The sequence below is a fragment of the Anomalospiza imberbis genome, chromosome 6, assembly GCF_031753505.1.
Source record: "Anomalospiza imberbis isolate Cuckoo-Finch-1a 21T00152 chromosome 6, ASM3175350v1, whole genome shotgun sequence".
Taxonomy (NCBI): domain Eukaryota; kingdom Metazoa; phylum Chordata; class Aves; order Passeriformes; family Viduidae; genus Anomalospiza; species Anomalospiza imberbis.
The window spans coordinates 57277197-57295726 of record NC_089686.1 but is presented as its reverse complement, the minus strand read 5'-3'; the positions used below and the strand labels follow the sequence as shown (position 1 = coordinate 57295726).

General features: G+C 45.1%; 2 long non-coding RNA genes across 2 annotated transcripts in view; both read right to left on the bottom strand.

The window, feature by feature from the left end:
- Positions 1–13630, bottom strand: part of LOC137476389 (uncharacterized) — a 40884-nt gene extending 27254 nt beyond the window's left edge. The window contains exon 1 of the long non-coding RNA XR_011000344.1: positions 12875–13630. This is a non-coding gene — a long non-coding RNA (uncharacterized lncRNA). The remainder of the gene's footprint in view (positions 1–12874) is intronic.
- LOC137476391 (uncharacterized) lies at positions 391–11083 on the bottom strand. The gene is made up of 3 exons (XR_011000347.1): positions 10812–11083; positions 9187–10485; positions 391–941 (listed from the first exon to the last, which is right to left on the bottom strand). It is a non-coding gene; the product is annotated as an uncharacterized lncRNA (long non-coding RNA).
- Positions 13631–18530: the final 4900 nt, after the last annotated feature.

Below are 18530 nucleotides of genomic sequence, written 5' to 3'. Positions count from 1 at the left end.
CCTCCTGCAGCTGTGGGACATGCCTTTCTCCTTGCCTTGTGGTAGCAAGCACACAGCAGCCTGGAGTCACCAGTGAAATCAGTTAGGTCTCTGGTGGGCTCTCTCGGAGGGTATTATAGATAAGATTAAAACAGAGACTGAAACATTAATATAAATGAGCGTAACAACCAATACTCCCAGAAAATCCCATGTTCTGCAACTGTTATTGCTTCATCAGTGACAGGAAAGAGCAGTGTTCTAAAATAGAAGTTCAGTTAATTGAATTTCCCTGAAGGCACAGAAAATAAGCTTCCATGAAGTGGTATCAATTGTTCAACAATAACATGTTCTCCCAGCTGAAAACTGGGTTAGGAATTTGTATTGTATTTTCACAAAACATAATTCCTAGCCCAGTTTCTTCCTCCTCCTTGAGATAACCAGGCAGATTCCACCTCAGTGATCACTAAGTGAGACTATGTGGGTCAGTCAATGCGTAACCAATGTTCAGCTTCTCCACACGCCTCCTTAACAGAGCCTGCTGGATCCACCACAGGGCTTTAGATGCACAAAGCCATTAATGGAGCTCTTTGCTTAAAGACCTTTGTGTTTAAGGGTTTTTTTGGTAAGTACCTCTGCATCTTTATCCTCTGTGCTGGGGCGTGAGGTTCACGACTGTGTCAAGCCCAGGTGAGGTCAGCTGCACAGAAGACTCACATTCTTGTCCCTCCTGGTTAGAGGGCAGGCAGAACTGTACACCTCAGCATGCTGAAAAATGCAAAGGAACACTCACAAGCTACAGAGCAACGAGGACTCACCTTTTTCTGGTAATACAGAAAGTGTTAACAACCAACACTCACGTATCTACGTGTGAAATATTATCTTTCTGAAAGTTTGTCATAAATGTGGCTCAGAACGCAGGGATGGCCACGCTTTCCAAGTCTGTGCAGCAGGAAGAATATTTCCTAGGGAATAAGGTCAAAATATTAGCATTCAACTGAATCAGTATGGGCCAAATTAATGAAGTTACTGCTCCATCACAGACTTCCATGCGTGAAACCTGAGAAAGCGGTTGTATCAACAGCACATCAATCCATGGCACTGGTCAGCAGAACAGAAAACCCAGCCTCCAGTTTCAAAGTTTCATTCAGCTTTGGCACAGAAAGGTTAACTGTTGTTTAAACAATGCTTCTGAACAGATAATGTTAATTAAATGTTTGCATTCAAATCTTATTACACAGTGCAATAAGCTTGCTTTCTTTACAAACACTGCGCATCCGGCGCGGAGCGGAAAGCTGGGGGGGCAGACCCGAATGAGTAATAGCTCAATCCCATGGATCCTTCTAAAACTAAAGGCAAGGAGGGGAGAGTGTTTGCCATCTCCAGAGTCTGTGTGTGTCCGCCTCTAAGTTTCTTCTTATTCTCCAGGGGTTTGCAAAATGATGTGTTTAAATATTCATTATCCTTCTACTCTAATACTGCTTAAAACTCCCTTTTCAAGCCCAAGGATGACATAGCCAGTGGATGAAAATTATATTCCGTAAAAACAGTCTTGTAGCAGCACTGGGTAAGTCAAACACGCTGATGAGAAGGGGAGCAGCTAAATCATCCATCCAGATGGGAAATGTTGACAGTCCCTTAATCAGAGCAGCTCTGCAATAAGAGAGGTGTGCAATTTGGCTTTGTTAAGCAGACATCATGGAGCTATTTATCCTGTCCTCAAGCTGAGCAGGAAGTTTATTAAGCTCGCCTGTTGCTGGACATATCACCTGGCTGCTGTGTTTCCTATTGGAATGCAGAGCTGGATGGGCCCTCTCTGCACTGACGTCATGCACTGCCATGAGGAGGATTTCTCCACGAGCCTAAGACCTATTCCTCTGACCCCAGGAGCACATTGGATGTTGTGCATCCAATTCCTGACAGGAATGCTTCATTTTGCTCTTGAGCAACCATTTCTGAGCAAGCCAGGAGCAGAATCCAGCTTTTCTTGGCTGAAGGACTTGGGATGTCCCAAAATGGGGCTTTTTAAACAGATGAGTGAAAAAGCAGAGAGCCCAAAGGACCATTGCTCTCCAAAGAAAACCATACAAATCAACAAGGAAAAATTCCTCTCTGCAGTCAGGCTTTCTATGATGGTCAAACAGCTGTGAGCTGTTGGGCTTAGCTCTGCTCCAGCAGAGCCCTGAATATCCACTCCACTGTCTGAGCAAAACCCCAGGGGACACAGCGAGGTCCCTGGGCCTGCCTTTGGCAGAGGCCGAACAAATCCACTCTGAGCGTGCCCTGGATTTCCTGTGGGACGCCGCCTTGCTCGGACAAGTGCTCCTTGCACATCCCTTCCTGCCACCCCAGCACCCTGCCGCCCCTGGGCTGGGTCTTCCCTTCAGCCAGGCTGGCTGAGCCGCGGCTTCCTGCCCTGCCAAAGTGGTGGCCTGCAGCCAGCACAGCTGCTGGGGACACTCTGGTGCTGCCACCGACTGCTCTGGCAGGCTGGAACGCTGCAAATGTGGCACGGCTTGCCCTGCAGGGCAGCTCTTACCTTCCCAGGATGTTCATGGGCTGCTGGACAGTGGTTGGGATTACATCCACCTGGAGGGCCAGCGAAGGGAATGGGGGTGATGACCAAGCTTTTCAGACTTCATGTGGTGAGCCACCAAGCTGCCCTGCAAATGCATCAGAGAGAACAAGGCAGCCCCTGTTGTGTAGTTTTTCTGAGCATGACCACCCCCTACTCACCAGCATGAGCTGTGGGGTAGAATTGATTTTTTCCCTCTTTAGTTGCCCTCCAGAAATAACTAACAGGTTATATCAATCCCAAATAATTTCCCTTTACCCGATGAAAGTTTTCTCTTCAGAGCAAACAGCGTTGTTTTCAGGCTGCTCTTAACACCTCCCAACATGCATGTAAAATTTTGCTGAATTTAGCCAGTGGACATCTTTTCAAAGAGATAAATAAAAAGATGACTTGTTTTCAGCTAAAACAGTACAAAATACATTAGGTACTTTGTCCAAAGAATCCCTCCCAGATTTACAGCAGGCCAACTGGAGTCATCAACTGTTCACAGGCGAGTAATCAAAGAGATTTAAAATAGGAAACATTTTCTCCTCTGTTTGTGCTGTTCTTTTCAAAATCAGATGGCAGCTACCTCATCAGCAATGTTGCATTTATATGTATTTCTATTACATATATATAATATGTAACTTATACAAATGTATGAAGGCCCTTCCCTGGCACTTTCTAGCAGCCTACACAAGGTTGTTTAAGAGATAGGCATTTTCTGAAATATGAATAAGGACACACTCATCCAAAGCACACCAATATTTTTGGCTTGTCCTGAACAGAGAAACTTTAACAGCTATAAATATTTCCAGGAAGCTGGATATCTCTTGAGATGGAGCCTTACATCTTTTCACTTCCAGCTTGACATGGTGGAAGCAGACAAACCCCAAGTGCCACCCCTCAACACCCCTTCGTGGCCTGATGCTGCTGGAATTATTCCTTCCGTTTCTGCACCCTGCCTGCTTGGCTTTGCATTTTACTGAGCCTCAGAGTGGCCTCCATGGGCTGCCACAAAGCACCCAGTGGGTGTCACCCAGCCTCCTGCTTGAAGCAGGGCTGTCCCCAACACCAGAGCAGAGCCGCAGGTTCTGCTGCTGTCCCAGTCACTACCAGGAAGTTTTGGCATAAAACCAACAGCAATAGTCCAACTTCAGCCCTGCCTGAACTGGTGACAACTCCAAGGGTCACTTGAGTCTCTACAGTCCTGACAGTGGTCAGGAATTCCATCCTCTGAGGAAAACAGTGTAGAATGAAGGTCTTCAGCTACACAGAAGTGGGTATTGCTTCACCAAGCCTGACAACATGATGTATTTTTACAAACTGCAAAAACAACCATATTCCAAGCTTTGAAGTGGGGAGAAAAGCTAACTTTATGCTATAATTACATTTTATTTAGACTTCTTTTTCCATATACGAGAGCTGGGGTTGAAAGTACTTATTGCAAAGCACAGAGGAACTTAAAACATGCTCTTAAATCAGCCTCCATCACTCTTGCTCAAAATAAATACACAACAGAGATAAAGTTGTAGTGTAACTGGACAATGCTTTCTAAATTGCTGTCCTGTCTGTTCCCTTTCCAGAAGATTAACATCCACCTGTATGAATGTTTAGCCTGTGCTGGCAGGAGGGGGACAGGGAGAGTAAGACCGCACAGGACACTGGCCCTGATGTGTTCACACAGCCCCCGAGGGCAGAAGTGGTACCTGTTACATGAACACTTCTCAGCAGGTTCCTCACGCAGCTGCAGTCAAAGAGGACACCCCCTGAGCAGCCTTCTGGGCAGGCCAGGTGCTGAGGAACACACTTGTGACTTCTGACTGTGTGGTGCCCTCATTTTGCTTTGAAGTTTCTTGCCATTAGTCATAAGTCCCACGCATTCCATTCACTTGCATGGTGAAAAGGCTTTTAGAGCAAAAAAATTCAGATACTTTCTGCAAGTTCATTGAAGTTCAGTAAGCTGTTTTATCTCAGTGGTAGGAACATGTCCACTTCAGCTGGAAAACTTCCTGGCAGAGTGCAGGTCTTGAACAGAGGAGTCAGTACTTGTCACCCATGCTGGAATCTTGAGAGCTCCCTTCTCAGCAAAGCTTACACCTTCCTCAACACTCACTATGCCTTTGCACATGCCTGCAACTACATGCCCCAGAATAATATCCTAGTTGAAAAAGTTTTGGGGTTTTTTTTTTTTTTCAGAGTTTGAACTTTGGTTTTGTTTTGAAACCTTCCCCCTTTTCCCTGACTAATGCAGCTCATAAAGGAACACCTCCCTCAGGCCAAAAACACAGAAGATGCTTGTGATGATCTGCCAAGATTTTAACAAGGGTGTCCTCAGCACCTCAGAACTGCACATCCATGGAATGTGGTCCATATTAATAATACTTTAACTGCTCTCAACACGCTCAGAGACAGCCTTGATGCCAACCCACAGGTTCCCAGGGGCAGAATGACAGCATCCACACAGGCTATTAACCTGAAAGACAAACGTTTGCATTTTTTGCTAATCCCCTCAAGTATTCAGTATTTCGGAATCTCTTTCCTCATATTCGCCCTCACAAGACCATGGAATTACTTATTTTAGACTGAAGGAGGCCAATTAATGTGCTGGCATTAATTGTGAGTGCTGTCACTGGTTTATGAGTGTAGCACTCACTGTTGGTGCAAAGACAACGCAGCAGATTTACAGTTGAAGGGCTTTGCCCAGGAAATTGCTCAGACACAGGCAAAACCTCACCGAGAAAGAGCCTTTGGGGGATGTAGGTGTGAATCATTCGCAGCATGCCTGGGGAGCATTTCTCTGCACATCCAGGAGCCAGGCTGGGAGGGATGGACCCTGCCTGTGCAGCCTGCCCCTGCCCTGGGGCAAGCCAAGGAGAGGAGCAGCCCTTCCCCCAGTGTTACAAAGGTCTCAGCTGCTTCCAAAATTCTGTGTTGACATTCCAGCTGCAGGAGTGCAGGTGGCCAGTGCAGAAAGGGGCCAAGGCTTAGTCTTTCCTACAGCACATGCCACTGTGGCATCAGCAGAGATCAAGAACCTCTTGATTTGCCCATACACTTTTAAATGCCTGTAATGAATATTACAGGCAGCAGGGATCTGAGAGTCACGTAGCCAGGGTGATTTTATGCTGCTCTTATTGGAAGATGTTGCAACAAGATCCTCTGTGCATTGTTCACATTTCCAAAATGATGAAACCAGAGGACAGAACAAATTAAACTAAAACCCCGGGCTGCTTCATGTAGTTTCTACACCTTGGCAAATCAAGGTCAAAACAAAACCCCAAAATGTCTCCACATAATTTTCTCCCCTCTCACAAGGGGGTAAAGAAGGATTTTTAAATGCTGTTAAAGGATGAACTTTTAGCATCACTTCCTCATTTCCAGTTTGTTAAGAGAACACAGGGGTGACCCCCCCTGTGCCTGGAGAAGAGAGCTGTCATAGGAAGGTGAGGAAAATGCCAGCAGTGCTGAGAGAAAGAACAGCAAGAAAGCAAGTTTAGTGTTACAGACTTTGTTGCCAAGTGGAGGCAGATCTTTTCTTGTTGACATGACACAGGCTTTACTCTTGGGCTAGGTGTGCTGTGCAGGAAAGAGCTGGGATCCCCCCCAGCTGCTCCACTGCTCCTGGTCTGGTTAATCTCTACCAGAAAGACACTTGCCAACCCTCTCCCTCTTCCAACCATCGTAAGTATCAAGGTTAAAGATCAAAATCCAAAACCAAAACATGTTGAAAGACTTGTCTTGTCTGCAAGTGAGAAGAAAGTATGTCTAACTCTCCAGACTGCATGCTTTTCAGTGTGGGCATGCTGCACTATCAGAGTTTACACGATAGCTTTCATCAGGGCGTCACACCACACAGTGCAAACCAGCCACTCTTTAATCCTGGAAGGCAGGAATCAATGAGCCTTTGCTGGATGTCACCGAGCAGAAGAGTGAAGAGCTAGAGAAATTTAGGGATTTGTGCAGGATCACATAGAAGCAACAGCACTGTGAAGGGAACATCTGACCAAAATAATGTGGATGCACAGGAAAAAGTCCAAACTCCAAAATTTGTCTGAGTCTCATGGGATCACAGGCCCTAACATTTCACCAGGTCAAGCAAGTCAGGGTCTGCTCAAGGATATGCATTCCTTTTTTATCATGTAACCACTGTGTGACCCTGACAAGAAGTTCAGAGGGTTCTTTTCTCTAATGTAGGCTCTTACTGCCTTTCTTAAGGGGAGGGAAAAAGGGAAACAAGACCCAGGTAAGCATAAAACAACAAAACAATTCCTCCAGCCTCACTTCTTTTCACTTGCAAAGCAGCATCAGTACTTTTCTGCTCAGGTATGTATGGTTTTTATATACACTGTAGGGGTATGTACTTCATACATGCTTTTCTGTTCTGGAATAATAATAATCTATGTTCAGGGCACAGCCCAAGCAAGAATCTCACATTAGAAGATAATTTTCTTGCACCAAGAAGCAGCTACTCTATCTCACATTAGAAGATATTTATCTTGCTACAGTAGTGCACCAAGAAGCAGCTACTCTAGCATGGACTAGGAGAAGGAAACCAGAGCTTGGAATTGAAGATGCCATGGGGCAGACACCCAGTCCAGAAGGACATTTAGTCCCCCTGCACCCCTGTTACCACAGAGCTGTGCTCCCCTATGAACAGCAGCACTACACTTCCCTTTCTAGGCCAGGAAGGAGGAGGGAGGGAGGGACATGCAAGGGCTGGTCTTGCTTTTGGTTCTAGGAGCATTGCAAGATGAAAACCATGTTTGTTGAGCAGTACCAAAGAAAAAATAAACTAGGCATCCAACATGTCTTTTCACACTCCTAGTAAGTGACAGCTTCTACCTCTTGCAGCCAGTGGCATCAGCAGATGTTATGAATTTAGTGATCCAACATTTCAGTGAAGCATAAACAAATTATGGTGAACAAATGGTCCTGAAATCTGAACTCAGATATTTTCTTAGAACTTGATAGGGTGTGCTTACAGATCTAGCAGGGAACTTCCATCAAACTTTGGAGGAGCTTATGGGAAGTGCAGTCTTCTCATTTGCAGCAGACATCCTTCTTGGGAGATTCATTCTTAAGCAGAAAACATTTTAGCCATTTAAAAATCCCTTAACTTTAAAGCTAGCAGGCATTCTGACACTGCATGCAGAAGGCTGGGTTCTCTCTCATTTCCCAGGAGGCTTGAAGACTGCAGCCAAGCACATGAGGATGCCAGAAAGATGCCTCCCACAGACTTGCAGGAACCCTTCTAGCTTTTTAAAACCTGAGAAGACCTTTGGTCCAAAGCTTTTCAGTGTGGAGTTCCCAGAAATGGCAGCATGCAAAGAAAAAAACACCAAGCCCTGGAGAGCTAACCTTATTAATAATCCGCTTCTCCCTGATTAAAGTTGGTTGGGATAGAAACACTGAATCCCAAACCCAGGAAATTATGAGTGTGAAGCTGTCATGCCCAAATAAGCATGGCAGAGCTCCCAGTGACTTCACACAGTCAGCTCTCATGTTACAGAAGCTGGAGCTGGATTTACAAGTGGCATCAACCAAACCTCCAAATCCAGGTCCTGAGGTACCTTCAAAGCCTAGAGACAAACCTTGTGCCTTCTGCTATTGGCATGGACACCTAAACATTCAAAGGATGGAATGTTGCTCTCGGTCCACTTGGGTGACAAAGTGCACACTCACTGGAAAGGTCAGAGACTGAGAGCCTGCTCTGCGCTTTTATTGTACTTGAGGAGGAGACATGGGTGGATGGAGAACTGACTGCTGCCAATAGAAACATTGTTTCTTATTCACAGGGACATGCAGCAGCAAAACCAGAATTACTCAAAACAAATAGTACTGAAATTACTGGGGTCAAGGACAGTGGAGCCAAGAACACCCAAGAAGGGTGGGACACAGGTACCTTACATCATCCTGACATTTAAAAGGACTTTTTATGGTTTAACTCTCCTGGTCTCCTGAAGAGAGTCAGTGGTGTGAGAAAAAACCTCTCCTTTCCTCTTCTGGAGCTCTTTGAAAGGCACAGCCAGTGTCTCTGGTTACAGATAGACCTTTCCTGCAGAGGATGGCTCCAGCTGCTGAGGCTGCCAGGAAAGCCACACAGCAGCTGCAAGTGCAGCCACCACAGCGAAGGACTGGGGGTTTCCTCCACCCATCAAAGCACTGCAGCAATTGGACTTTTTGGCTTTGTGGTGGCCGTAACTGTGCGAGCCACGGCTGCTGACCCAAGCCGCGGAGGGTCCCTGGATTTGCCTGTTACAGTGACAGCACAGCTCGGGCCATGGAAGTGCAGTGCGTGCAGAAATGCACTAACAGGTTTCAAACTACCATCCCAAGCAACACAGAGGCCAGCCCATCAAGGTCCCAAAACCACCCTGTTTTGGGCTCTGAACCTCAGTGGGCCCAGCCTGGCCAGCACAGCTACCCCTCTACTCCCATTTGCTGCAAAGCAAAGCAAAGCAAAGCTTACACAAAGCCAGCTAGTGCGGAATCCCAGATTAGAAAGTGTCACCAGTTAATGTCACCTGATGGCATTGTTTAGCTAGGGATATATATATATATTTTTTTTTTTTTAACTGCATGTTTATAGCACTCATTTTGATAGAATAATCACAGCACTTAGTGTTGGCTTTCATCTCCCTCATGTGACTCACCCCTTCCATTTTCCAGGGCTCAGCTGTGATTGCTGGAGTGGTTCAGCTATCTGCACTGGTGCTGCAGACTGCCTGTGCCACCAGGCTCAGATCTGGAGCAGAAGTGCTGGGAGGCAATGGGAGTCCAGATCAGGAGGGTTTAATCACCCTGGCTCTTATCTCTGCAGCTGGCTCTGCTGCCTGTCTGCTGACTGCAAAGGGACAGGGCCAATCTGGGGCTTAAAAGGTAGATTTGGCTTCAGCCTCATCTCTAAATATGTATGGTAAGAGATATCTTTATTTTACAGATATATATTGCTGCAAAAAAAATATTAAGAGATATTTTTGATTATATATCCACATAAATGCACACAAGATTTTGAAAGCTTCCCCTCTCAAACAAATAGGGGAAAATACCTTGTTTTGGACATACAAAAATTCTCCCAGGAGTTTGGAAGAAATATTGCTGCCTCCCAACTCAAAAGCATCCAGGGAGCCCTCGAGGAGGTATTCCCAGGTGCCAGGGGTTGGCAGGGCAGAGCAGAGGCAACCAGAGCCCCACCCCGTCCCAGCCCTGGCACGAGGAACCCAGGGGTGACAAAGTGGCCGTGCCCCCTGGCCCCAGGTGGGTGGCACAGCAGCTGCATTGAGCAACGTAAAGGTGGTGGGGAAATAATTTCGGTTTCCTGGAGGGTTTCATCATTTTACATATTTTTACATAAGCCAGTATAAAACCTCTTGGCTTTTTTCAACAGCATTAGAAGCATGGATAAACATGCAGATTTCCATCAGCACTCCTTGAGCTCACTTTCTTGCCAGTTTTCAGGAAAAACTGCCCATACATGACTTGCCAATTTTTATGGAATTTTTGGCTCGAATAATTTTTAACTACTTAATACAGATCACATTTATTATCACCATCAGTGGAAAAATATTATCTTCCCAGATTTCCTTGTATCGTAAGCAGTGGGAATAAAATTAATTCACTCTGCAGTTATATAAATATGTAAATCCATTACAAATACAGCATTGAATGCATTTTCTCGAATTCCTATGCTGTTTGCAGCTTTGTTTCTGGCAGCACCAATATCCTTCTGCTGATCATTGGATTGCCCTTCAGCCTCAAAATAATTCCTGGAGTAAACTTATTGATTAATGCTCTTGTGACATAGTAGTGCATATGGCATTAGGGAACTATTTCTGTTGCTGGAGTCCATTTGTCCCTCGTACGTGCACACATTTTGAGTTCACATTTGATGCATCTTGCAAGCTGTCCTAGAGTTTGATGATATCCATCACCCCACTGCAGCTCCAGCTCTCCTGTTAAATTCCATTAAGCACTAGGGGTCACTCAACTGTATCAGAAACATAAAGAATTTACCAATGTATACATTTAATGAGGCTTCAGGGAGGGAAAGGATGACATGTACAAGTTACAGTTTTAGGAATCAGGCCTAAACCTATAGTGGATAAAGTCTAAACTATGATGAGTCTCTGACAAATCCTCAGCATAGCCCCACGCCAGGATTCTGTCAGCAGACTGTGTGACCTACACTGTATCATGTGGTAGGACTTACCTGTAGCTGTAATTTACCATGCACTTTCTCTTTAGATAAAAACAAACCCCAAATAAATATAACAAATACCTCAAGCACCCAAAAGCTGTTTGTGAATTCAGATCCTTTTGCTGCTACCGATGAGCCTTCTCACAGCTGGGCACAAGGAGATGGGAGTTCAGTTTTCTTGCAGTGAAGCTGGAGGCTGGTTCCACCCCAAAAACCTGTGTCATTTTTGCTAGGCACCAACCACTGTGAGGAGAAAATGCACAAAAGCAGACACCCTGATGACAGTGCCAGCAGGATGAACAGAGCTCCAGGTCACCCCAGTGCTCACAGAAACCCAAACCTGCCTGCTTCCTGAACTGGGATATACCTCCAGTAAAATCCTTTGTGGATTTTAACATAAAATTATGTTAAAACACCCAAACTTACATACTGAGGTTTATTTCCACCAGAGAGGCTTCAGACATGTACAGATAAAATGGAAGGATATTTCTGAGTTGTATATTATAAATGTTCATTGAAGTCAAACAGAGTGGCTTTCCCTGACTTCAGCACACACTGGATGAGATCTTTGAAGATCAAAGGCTGCAATTATATCTTACTTGCTGCTGTGAATTTAAGTCTTAAGCAAAATTATTCTGTTGGTCTGTGGCTTTTTTTTTTTTTTTTTTAATAGCATAGCTTGTCCTGAAAAAGAAAGGACAGCTTTGGGCCTGGAAGCCTGCAAGTAGCCAAAAAAGAGAGTTGCTCTGTCCCTGCTGCAGGGGATTAGGGAGCCAAACAGGACCAATGCAGCAGCGAAAGCCTCAGCACGTTCAGCCAGAGTAGAGGTGCTGAGCAGTGGAACAGGATGCACACAGAGCTGAAAATGGGAATGTTTCAGCTGTGTCAGAGCTCCTCTTGCCTTGCCAGCTGCATCATTAAAGCAGCCTTGTTGTGGGTGTTCACCTACACTATCCCCCACCCTCTTTACCTAAAGGTGCTATCTCTAACTTGCGCCGAGTGGAGGCCAGACTGGAAAAAGTTCAGGCTCTCTGGATTCCTCCTAATGATGGGAATGACCACTTCACTTGCTCACACCCAGTACAATCCAGCTGCTCACACCACCTTCCTTTTAACACTTCCTCTGCCCCCACCCTCCACAGCCACCTAACTGAAGGCTGCAGCACTGGGCAGGAAGGCAAGCTCTAACTGCAGTGGCAAAGCAGCAGCTGAGGATTAGGAAAAAAACAGGCAGAGACTGCAAAAATACAAATGATTCAAGGCACGAGTAAGGTTTTGCATACTCTCTCTGGGCTGTTGGGTCACTTAGCTGTTGTGCAATTCGTGCTGACTGCAGTGGCTGGGAAAGGTAAGAGAACCAAACAGTAAAAGCAACCTTAAGGAAATCTAATTTAGGGAAGAGAATTGCACAGCAGTGCAGTTCTCAAAGTGACTCATAACAGGCAGTACCATTCAGAGCCAGTGGTGTCCTTCCACTCCAGTGCAAAAGCGGTTTGTCCCATGCCTTTTGGAAAAGAGATACCCGCTTAAGTGAGGACAGCCAGTACCAAAGTGCAAACAAACACCACCATGCCTCTGCAGGCAAAACTGTTTTCCTTTGCCACAACAAGCTGTGTAAGAACAGATGCAGCCATTAGTCTGATTTGTGCTGAATTTTACTAAACTCCTCTCCTCAAGGTAGACTGATGCCCCTCATTCTTTAAAGGCAATAACATTTGGAAAATGTCTTGCTGTCTCCAAGACTGGGAAGAACCAGAAAGCTAAAACAAAGGGGGAAGGGGGAGCAACCCAAGCTCTTTGTTCCAGTTGGCATGAAAGACTCATTCTTACAATAGCTCGTTTTCTCCTTCCCCCCAACAGCTGACAACTCATGGCAACTAAGGACAGGGCTGCTATTGTCGTTAGGCAAATACTTGTCCAATCTACGTAGGAAAAAGAAGAGCTCCAGAGATGACGACATGTTCAAAATGCTCAAAATGCTCGCAAGGGCATCCCAGGAGGCAAATAAAGAGACGGAGCAGTGGAGGAAAGGGTTCCTGAAGTGAAAACAGGGGACAGAGAAGTGGCCTTGCAGATGCAGCTGCTGCAGAGGTTGAAGAGTCAGACTGCTTGACCCAGACAGGGACTTAGGCTCCAAGAGTCACCACAGATGCCAGGCTGTTGTCATCCTCTGCAAGCCCCTGCTTCTGCAACAGCAGTTTTCTGGGGCACACCACACCCATCAGCATTCACTTTTGCATGAAGTGATGGCAAAGACAGTTCTGAGCACTGGGAGAGCCCCTTTTCCTGAATCCTACCCACAGGACAGCTTATCTCAAGCATTCAATGACCAGTGTGCACTGAGGACACATACTTAAGATCTTTCACCAAAAATTGTTTTAAAAACCCGTGAACAATCAAGCAAACAACTCACCACACTCCCACACAAAATGTGTTTATTGTTAGAAATCTCTTTCGGTACAAAGCCCGAACTCTCCCCCATACAAAGCACTTCTGCATGTTCACCACTCCAGCCACACACTTCAGGGGAGGATGGGGGCTATACATCACAACCTTAACATGCGGGATGGGTTCCAAACAAAGCACAACACACATTTTTCCATGAGCAGTCCTAATCCTCAAAGCAGGGGCACAAATGACTACAGCCCAGATGTGGCGGCATTTGTTCAGAGGTGGGAGTAAAGGCAAGACTGCCTTCAAGGTTATCAGCCTCCTCCTCCCACATGTCCCATAGGGCTGCAGCCCTTCCTTTCATGACAAGTTGTGCAGAAGAGCTCCTGCAGTCACAAGAGAGCTCGGCGGTGACGTGCCTGACAGCAGGCACACAAACAAGTCTCTCCTCTGCAGTGGCACTGAGGGACACAGCCAGAGGCTACAAGAACAAGAAGCACAAGAGTGGCTGGGGGAAGTCTGGCACAAGGGGCTTTTTCATGCCTTCACACAGGTGACCCTTCAGCTGGGCAGGCTTTGTGGGCTCTTCTTTATGGATTACTCCAGGGGCTCCAAGTGTAAGCAACAGAATCATCTAGATCAAACAACCTGAGGGCTCCCAAATGCACAGACTCACAAGTACCTATTGTGGCTTGTTCAGCCCTGCAGAGGGCTTTGGTCACAAGGGATTTTACACATTTGCAGTCCCAGATCTACAAGAACTAACCTGCTGCCAGGCATCACTGACTGTCCAGACGGACCACGCTCCACGGAGCAAGGCTGTCTGGTAGGGGCAGAGGTGACATCCTGCGTGCCTGGTGCCAGACTCCTCCTTGGATGCCCTTGCTTCCCTGGTCCTGACAACTTTGCATGTCTTCAGACATGCTTGCAACAGCCTGTTTATATTCATCACCACGAACGTCTTGGTGCTTGCCAATGTTTTTTAAACTGGTGCTGGCTTGGTTACAAAAAACAGGATGGATGTGAGGACAAGAAGAATCATGGGAATTTAAATTTCACTCCAAGCCTCAAAATTCCATCTTCTTCCAGTTGGATGCCACAACGCACAGTATGTAAAGTCCCAAGATTTTACACAGCAGTGGCAATACTGGGAAAGCCTGGCTGAAGAGCCCAACACTTCTTTGGTTACACTGCAACACTGGACAGTTGCAGTGATCTGCAGCTAAATCTGCTTTGGCTGCAGAACAGCAGCATTCCCTGCACAATGGTTGTGGATGTACAAGTCAACTCCACAAAACCACCGTATGTTGTTGCCAGCCTCATGCAAACCCTTCAGCAAAATGTTGGCTACACACAGCTGTGCTCTGGCAGCAGTGAAGTGGAACATGCAGCACCATAAGAGAGCACAGCCACAAAAAAAGGCTTTTATTACGCTGGCCCTCAGAGATGCTTTCACAAAAGGAGAAAAAAAGCCCTCAGCTTTTTCAGTCTGATGGATTTTGTTTCTGAGAACATTATGCTTTGGTTCTCTTATCAACTACTGAAGAGTTTGGAGGTTTGCAGATTGTGAAATACCTAAGAAGCCACAGCAGACAGGCACTATGCAGATAAACAATCTCAGCACAACAGCAGCTGCAGAAAGGCAGTAAACATGGCCTTCTGCAGCTAAACATTGTAAGACAAAAACAAGAAAACATCCACAATTAGGGCGATTTATAGCCTAAAATAAACCTGAAGACTGATGATGAACACGAGACCAAGAGAAACCATTCCTTCCATTTCACCAGTTTTGTAATTGCTTTGGAACAGAAGAGGAGAAGAATTTAAGAGATTAGGGGAAAGTCACTCTTCATTCCTCATGAGTCTGATCCAGAGCTTATTGAAGTCAATGAAATGAATCCTACTCCAGGTCCACTGGATTGTTTTCTATCAGCCCACAGGAGATGGTTCCTAAAGCGGCTGTGCATGAAGGATCAGGTTTGTTTCAGAAAAATATATTTAATCAGCACTTTCCTTTAAGGTAATCCCAGACCCCATGAGGCAGTTAAAACTCAATGCATCACAAAGCACACAAAGGTGAATTGCTCTGAATAGCATCAGTTTATGAAAACAACATTTGTTTTCAACATTTTTTCCACCCATTTACTGCTAGCATGCCCAGGATGACTAGAGGTGATAAAAGAAAATAGTGTTGCTCTCTGCTCCTTCCCTCCAGCCCAGGGAACCTGCACATTTGGACTTGCACATTTGAACTTTCACTGTGTGCAGTCAGGCACATTCTTTCCTTGAATTTTTGTGTTATTTCTTGTACAACAGTGAGGAAAATCTGCAAATGAGAAAAGCTGATAGCAGATGACAAAAATAGGAGAATCCATATGCAGATTTGACTTAAACTGCTCTTAATTAATCATTTACAGTTTTTTGGCTTGTGAGTCAGTGATGACTCTTCATGTTGGAGTTTCCTCTGAAATTCTGATTTTACAAGAAAGTTTTCATTCAGGCCTCTGTCCAGAAGGGGGAAATTAATGGTTCTTGCAGTCATTATCTTCTGGGTCATGTTTTTGGTTTGCCTTTTTTTTTTTTTTTTTTTTTCCTCTGATAGGAACTTTCTGAAACAAAGGCCAAGTCAAGAAAAAGAAAAAAATACTAGTTTCTAAGCTTCCATTATGGTAAAATGGAATGTTCTTCTTTAAGAAAACAAGGCCACAAAATCCTAAGCAAATCCAGAGCCACAATGTGTGCAGTGAAGAATTGTTCAGCAGTTCATGCAGGTGACTTCACTGGGCCAGTAGCTGCCTGTGCTCTGAAGCTCCTTGACAAACATTCCTGGCTTTAACCTTTTCAGGATTGAACTAACTTCTTGTTGTCATTAAAATTAATTTAGATAATTTTGATGATTTTGTTATTTTGGAAAATAAACATTTCTCGTCACTGGAACAGGTGCTCTTCCAGATATAACCAGCCCTATGACAGAGATATTGTACGACTCCATCACTGCTGTTCCAACAGATGTGCTCATTTCTGAACAACCTAAAATATTCATCGTGAATGTGGAGCACAAACTGCCTCCCATGTCTGTGCTCAAAACAGGTCTTAGAAATAGTGATGCTTATAGAAGGAAATAATTTAATTAGGTCTATCTCAAGAAGGTCTCTTTCAGAATTTAAAAAAGGAAAAAAAAATTCCATGTTCTGTTCTAACTCTAAAGTTAGTACTGACTCCTGCTGCTAAGGCTGGTCTCAGGTTCCATCTCATCCAGAAAAACAATTAACAGAGCTGGTTTCTTAAGACATGTCATGCGTACACTTACTCCTCTATCAGGGTGCCTAATCCCTACCCACCCTGCCCTAAATCTTCTCATCTTGCACATTCTAACACACCTCTCCTGATGCATTGCCAGCATCCCACACTGTTGTTACACCACAGAAAAGGATAGCAGCTCATAAATATCTGAAAGACAAGTGATTCTTTGTGCCCACATGTCCTCTGCTCCAAAAGCTCGGCTGTGCCATGGAAGTGAGTTTGAGCTCCCCTTGACACTGCTGGGAGCACGGAGGTTTGACCTGAGGGGTGATGCAGCCATGGACCTGCATCCAGGAGCAGAGGGGGACACACGGTGTTCCTGCTAAGGTGTCTCTTCCCTGTAAGTCCAAGTGCTCTTATGGAAAGCTATGCAGTCACAGCTCCTCCATGGGCAGCAAGGGAACTGGCTCTGGTTTTAGGGAAGGATGAACTTGCACAAGGACCAGAGTGCTGCAGCTTTGATGGGTTTTGTTGCTGCTTTAACACGGTGGGTTTCTTCCCTCCTGCCCCTTTCCAGCCCTTACCCAGCAAACCCTGACTGTACCCTGCGAGGAGGAAGTCCTGAGCAATGAATTTCAACTCCTTCAGCTGGCATTGTTTGTGCATTCATGACCCATTCTACTTGGCCATTCTCACAGCAGTCACTGCACTAGAAAGTAATAGAAAAGTTTTGCTCTGTTTCCACTCTTTCTCTAAGTGAGAGCTCCTGTTAACACAGAAGTAGCTCCTCTCAAATAGTGCAGCTAAGGACAGGCAGCAGGGCTCTTAAGAACCCCTAAGGAAGGCAAGGAGACCAGAAACATTTTGAGTCAGAATCTTACTTGTTATTAATTCCTGGCTTTTCCATTCTGGAGAGCGCTGTACATATGTAGCACTGGAGCAAACAGTATCTATCTTATTTTTGCTCAGTGCTACCAAGTCTGGCAATCACAACATTGAACCAGAGGTTTAATATTTAGCTCTGCATTAATAGTGGGCTGGCCTGCACATTAATTTTCAAACTGGGGCAGAGACCACAAATGATTAGGGCTGAAGTAGTTGTTAGCCATGAATGATAGGTTTTTGGAGCTTCCAAGTCCATTTTCAGTTGTTGTTCAAGATTTCTGGAAGACTTTTTACCGGTTGAACTAAGTCAAATAATGGTACATTTGTGTATTCCATGTGTCTGTTTTTTGTCAGTGTATTTGCACACATTTTGTTTTCCAGGACACTCTCATTCTGGAGAGACAGCAGACATTTGAGAAGGCTGAACTGAAGTGCAAACTGACCAATATATTAAAGCAGCAGAAGCTGCAGAGGAGCCAAGTTCCTACAAAAGTGAAGACATAAGAGAGAAATAAAGAGAATAAAAAATGCAGTTATACAGCCAGTTAGTCTTACCTATTTTGGGTTGTTTTAGTTGCATCTCCTTAAGTGTTTTTGCAAGAACCTTCTTGGGCAGGAGGAAGAGGAGGGGAAAAGCAAGCCTGCTGGGTTGGAAGTAGAGGCTCTATGCAAGGATTGGTCCCTCGACATGCCGTCCTACAAGGAAACACACAGAGCTGCAGAGCTGCTCCCTTGGGAAGACGCAGCACTCTCAAAGCAGGTGATCAAGAGTACTTCTGCCACAGCTTTTTATTTGCAATATTCCTGCCAGCACAGCCCCGTTATTGAGCTTTCCTGCTGCCCTGATCTGGTCTGTCTGCTCTGATATTTTTAATTTGGAAAGTGATTTCTAAATCAGAAACACAATGAAGAAAGAGGGACATGCCATCAGTCTCCATGGCCTGTTTGAACTTCGTACTAGTCTGAACAACACTGACTTGCCAATAGGATTCCAAGAATGCATGGAGCCTGCCTTATTTTTAAATTTGCTTGGGAATATACTTCTCAGCTGCTACACAGGAAACAGTCAGCCCATCCATTACAATTGCTTTCTTGAGACCAGATTTGAGGTATTTTATGAAGTCTATGAGGTATATTTGACTAATTATGCAAGACTGGGGAACTGAGTTTCTTTGAGATCCCACAGATGGGCACAGAAAGGACAAACAAAGTAAGTGCTGCAAAAGACAAACATAAACATGCCTGCAAACACAATTGTTCACTCTGCCTTGAATTACAAAA